Here is a 4,992-nt window from a genome sequence, read left to right as displayed (position 1 = left end):
ACATTTGAGCTGAATGTGTCAAAATCTTAAAAATTAACAGGTGCCCAAGCAATTTCATACTAGAATCATCATCCGGATGCCAAAATAAACTAAATACAGCAAAAGATTTGAGTGCACAACGTTTGGTTTAGATTTGACAGCCATAATCAGCAATTGTGTACATTTGAGCTGAATGTGTCAAAATCTTAAAAATTAACAGGTGCCCAAGCAATTTCATGCTAGAATCATCATCCGGATGCCAAATTAAACTAAATACAGCAAAAGATTTGAGTGCACAACGTTTGGTTTAGGTTTGACAGCCATAATCACCTTTTTATTGCTTTAAATGCGTTTTTAGCGCATGATTGTACATTTGAGCTGAATGTGTCAAAATCTTAAAAATTAACAGGTGCCCAAGCAATTTCATGCTAGAATCATCATCCGGATGCCAAAATAAACTAAATACAGCAAAAGATTTGAGTGCACAACGTTTGGTTTAGATTTGACAGCCATAATCAGCAATTGTGTACATTTGAGCTGAATGTGTCAAAATCTTAAAAATTAACAGGTGCCCAAGCAATTTCATGCTAGAATCATCATCCGGATGCCAAAATAAACTAAATACAGCAAAAGATTTGAGTGCACAACGTTTGGTTTAGGTTTGACAGCCATAATCACCTTTTTATTGCTTTAAATGCGTTTTTAGCGCATGATTGTACATTTGAGCTGAATGTGTCAAAATCTTAAAAATTAACAGGTGCCCAAGCAATTTCATGCTAGAATCATCATCCGGATGCCAAAATAAACTAAATACAGCAAAAGATTTGAGTGCACAGCGTTTGGTTTAGATTTGACAGCCATAATCAGCAATTGTGTACATTTGAGCTGAATGTGTCAAAATCTTAAAAATTAACAGGTGCCCAAGCAATTTCATGCTAGAATCAATATCCGGATGCCAAAATAAACTAAATACAGCAAAAGATTTGAGTGCACAACGTTTGGTTTAGGTTTGACAGCCATAATCACCTTTTTATTGCTTTAAATGCGTTTTTAGCGCATGATTGTACATTTGAGCTGAATGTGTCAAAATCTTAAAAATTAACAGGTGCCCAAGCAATTTCATGCTAGAATCATCATCCGGATGCCAAAATAAACTAAATACAGCAAAAGATTTGAGTGCACAACGTTTGGTTTAGGTTTGACAGCCATAATCACCTTTTTATTGCTTTAAATGCGTTTTTAGCGCATGATTGTACATTTGAGCTGAATGTGTCAAAATCTTAAAAATTAACAGGTGCCCAAGCAATTTCATGCTAGAATCATCATCCGGATGCCAAAATAAACTAAATACAGCAAAAGATTTGAGTGCACAACGTTTGGTTTAGATTTGACAGCCATAATCAGCAATTGTGTACATTTGAGCTGAATGTGTCAAAATCTTAAAAATTAACAGGTGCCCAAGCAATTTCATGCTAGAATCATCATCCGGATGCCAAAATAAACTAAATACAGCAAAAGATTTGAGTGCACAACGTTTGGTTTAGGTTTGACAGCCATAATCACCTTTTTATTGCTTTAAATGCGTTTTTAGCGCATGATTGTACATTTGAGCTGAATGTGTCAAAATCTTAAAAATTAACAGGTGCCCAAGCAATTTCATGCTAGAATCATCATCCGGATGCCAAAATAAACTAAATACAGCAAAAGATTTGAGTGCACAACGTTTGGTTTAGATTTGACAGCCATAATCAGCAATAGGTCGCTTGCACATCGTAATGCATCATGGGAGTTTTTCCTTCGGGCGCCATATTGGGTGTCCGCCGGTTCACAAGGTACACTCGCGAGTTACACGGTAGAGCTTATCAACCTGATGTAATTTTCGCAGTATTTTCACGATTTACCGGAAGATCAAAAACAACGATACAGGCAGAAGGTGTCTCTGTGTGGCGGGATTGATCCTAATTACGTCCTGACCAAGGGTGATTTTTTTTTTTGACGGAGAAAGCTTGCTGGCCAAATGTGACATCTCTGGACATCTTTCCCTACCTCGTGTTGACAACATGCTCCATAACACGCCAACAAATCCCTGGAGGCTTACAATTATTTTGTAAGCGGGTGGATACAGAGTGTAAACTTTAACATCGCATCAGAAGAAACGGTTGCTGTTGCACGTAAGTAAACCACATGGTGTTGGTAATTCTGCACACAAAAATGTTGATTTGTTCTCAGGCTTCCTGTTATCATTGTGTTTACATGCACAGCTGGCTTTACCTGATGTGGTTTTTCTAATAATTTTATAACAGGCAAATATGGCAGAGCGTATAAGAATAAAAAGTAACTGCACAGCCTCCCCGTGGCTTAATTAAATTTAATGCTACCCTTTCACTAGTTACATGTTACTTAATCAACTTATTCTAAATGGTTAAGGTTAACCACTCTCGGAGGACGTATTTTTAGTTTCAGTTTCCAGTACAATAAAACGTGTTCATGGTAACTACTGAGCATACTGACAGCTTTTCTTATGATCTCACGGTTAAGGAGGCTGTCACAACACCCAATTTCTGTCTGGTGCCAGATGGCAACAATTCCCATCACTTGTCACGACAACACCAATAGTATTACCAGGTATGTATGGCTTTACTTTTTGTAGTTTCTTATTTAATTCTATGTTTCATATTTTCATTACAATGTTTGTAATATTTTCAGATTCAGGCACAGATGAGTTTAACTGGACGGACTTCTGCGACTTTGTGGTGTGGACAAAGTGTGATTGAGCGAGTCCACCCAGATCGCTCGTTTTGGCCAGTTGGAAAAGCCAAGAGTTTTTTTCCCCCAAAATCCCCTCCTTACCTGAACTGCTCGGGAGAGCATTTACTAGATCAGCAGTTGACTTCCAGTGTTCCTGCTCAGCCGCTGTCACCTACCACTTGCTCATGTACTTCAAAGATGCGGAATAAAGTAGTTTTTTGTGCTGCAGCAGATTGTAAAATCAAATGATATCACTTGAAGTGTGCCAATCTAGACTGCCAAAAGGACAGTGGTTTTGTGACAAGTGTGAAACAAGGATTATTGGGAAAACTGTAACACAGTACTGGTACTTGTCTTACATTAAACACATTTAAAAGAGAGCAACTTTTTCCTCTGTACATAGCATAATGAAAGTCATTGCGTACCCCATCAACATTACATCATACCGTCATCAGGATGGTAGGCACCTGTGCTAAAATAAACTACATTAATTAACAGTTCAATTTTTAACCCTGAAATTACTACATCTAATCATTATTCACTTCATTTTTTGTGCTTTTAGAAATAATAGAGATTTATGCCATTACTTTAAGAGGGACCATATTGCACATTGAGTCAAATCCTGTCATTTGTATTATGTATAACTTTGTAAACAAACCCAACAATAGAATTTGTATAAACGCTGCCTTTATTAGCGCCAAACAAACAGTCGCATGTTGTCCTCCTCCAATGCTTTGATGCTCGCCTTCGTTTCCATCATGTCATTGGCAATCAAGTCGGTGTGGCATGAGATCCCTAAAGAAAAAAATAAAGAAAAAAAATCACAAAAAAATACGGTACCAGTAATAGGTTTAATATAGTAAAGTAGTTAGTTTTTTTGTCAGTGTAAAAGAAATGTACACATTTTGTTGCATTTTTTAATGTATGAACATTGCTACAGGCAAATACTTATTTCTATAAACACTTCCAAATGTCTCTAAAATATAAGGTGCGTGTACACACACAAACAAACACATACATTCACTCATGCATACAATATATCATGTAATGAATTCTGAGTGGCATACCAGAGTCAATGATGTCAGCAGTACTTGAGAGTACAGGTTACTGGAGCCATCTGGCTGCATAACTGCAACAATCTCTGCCACTTCGAGTCGTCTTTTCTTTGCTTGTCTCTCCTGTGCACGTTCATATCTTGGCACCGACTGGGCTGAGACATAGATGTAACTTGGGACCCAACTTTAATGTTGGAGCCCAGTCGGGATGATTGGACAGAAAAACGGGCGCAGGGCGACCTGTTAAAATAAACAAATATATAAACAAATAAAATATGGAAAGCCTGGTTATTTTACCGCAGTAGGGTGGCCGTGAATAAGTTCTTTAGCATGATGTGTAGGCTACCGGGGGTCTGTTTTCTTGCATCACCCCCGGGGGTCTGTTTTCTTGCATCAGCCCCTTCTGTCTCTTTTTTTTCCAAGTTTACATTTTGCCACCAAAAAACATGTTATCTGCATTAAAAGCCCAAGACTAATCAATCCAATTTCAGCAGTAAACACTTTGCACTGGCACTACTTGGGTGAAAATGTTCGATGTTAGCTTTCGGCTAACGTCCGCTAGCCAGCTTGTACTACCGAACTTGCTTGCTCATGAATCCAAAACATAAGCAACTTGCCCATATATGGGCGGTCGAAACGTTATTAATCCTCATGCATTAAATAAAGGTAAACAAGCTTACCGCTCACAAAGTGATCGCTGCACACACGAGCCCAAAGTAACGACTTCCCTCCGGAGTCCGCACTCCTCTGTCTCCAGGCCCTGGTTCCTAATTATTTTCGGAATTCGGAAAAAAGACCGACCATTTTCCCCCTTGGCTTTGTTCGAACAGCCAACGATACAGCAACAATGTACCATTTTAAACGCAGAAAACAAACGTGATAGATACGTGTTAGACCGAATCGCTACGTAAATGGAGGCCACCCAGCATGGCGACTACGAGAAATCCGAGGCGGAAGTGACGACATGTGCAAGCGACCTATTGTGTACATTTGAGCTGAATGTGTCAAAATCTTAAAAATTAACAGGTGCCCAAGCAATTTCATGCTAGAATCATCATCCGGATGCCAAAATAAACTAAATACAGCAAAAGATTTGAGTGCACAACGTTTGGTTTAGATTTGACAGCCATAATCAGCAATTGTGTACATTTGAGCTGAATGTGTCAAAATCTTAAAAATTAACAGGTGCCCAAGCAATTTCATGCTAGAA

General features: G+C 38.5%; 1 long non-coding RNA gene across 1 annotated transcript; it reads right to left on the bottom strand.

Annotated features, from left to right (window-relative positions):
* Nucleotides 1-1,737: 1,737 nt before the first annotated feature.
* On the bottom strand, nucleotides 1,738-4,761 carry LOC144011541 (uncharacterized). The gene is made up of 3 exons (XR_013281812.1): nucleotides 4,463-4,761; nucleotides 3,795-4,022; nucleotides 1,738-3,522 (listed from the first exon to the last, which is right to left on the bottom strand). It is a non-coding gene; the product is annotated as an uncharacterized LOC144011541 (long non-coding RNA).
* Between the last annotated feature and the right edge of the window lie 231 nt (nucleotides 4,762-4,992).

Source organism: Festucalex cinctus, unplaced genomic scaffold (genome assembly GCF_051991245.1).
Source record: "Festucalex cinctus isolate MCC-2025b unplaced genomic scaffold, RoL_Fcin_1.0 HiC_scaffold_275, whole genome shotgun sequence".
Taxonomy (NCBI): domain Eukaryota; kingdom Metazoa; phylum Chordata; class Actinopteri; order Syngnathiformes; family Syngnathidae; genus Festucalex; species Festucalex cinctus.
Note: the sequence above shows the minus strand (reverse complement) of the source record. Positions and strands in the feature narration are given on the sequence as shown.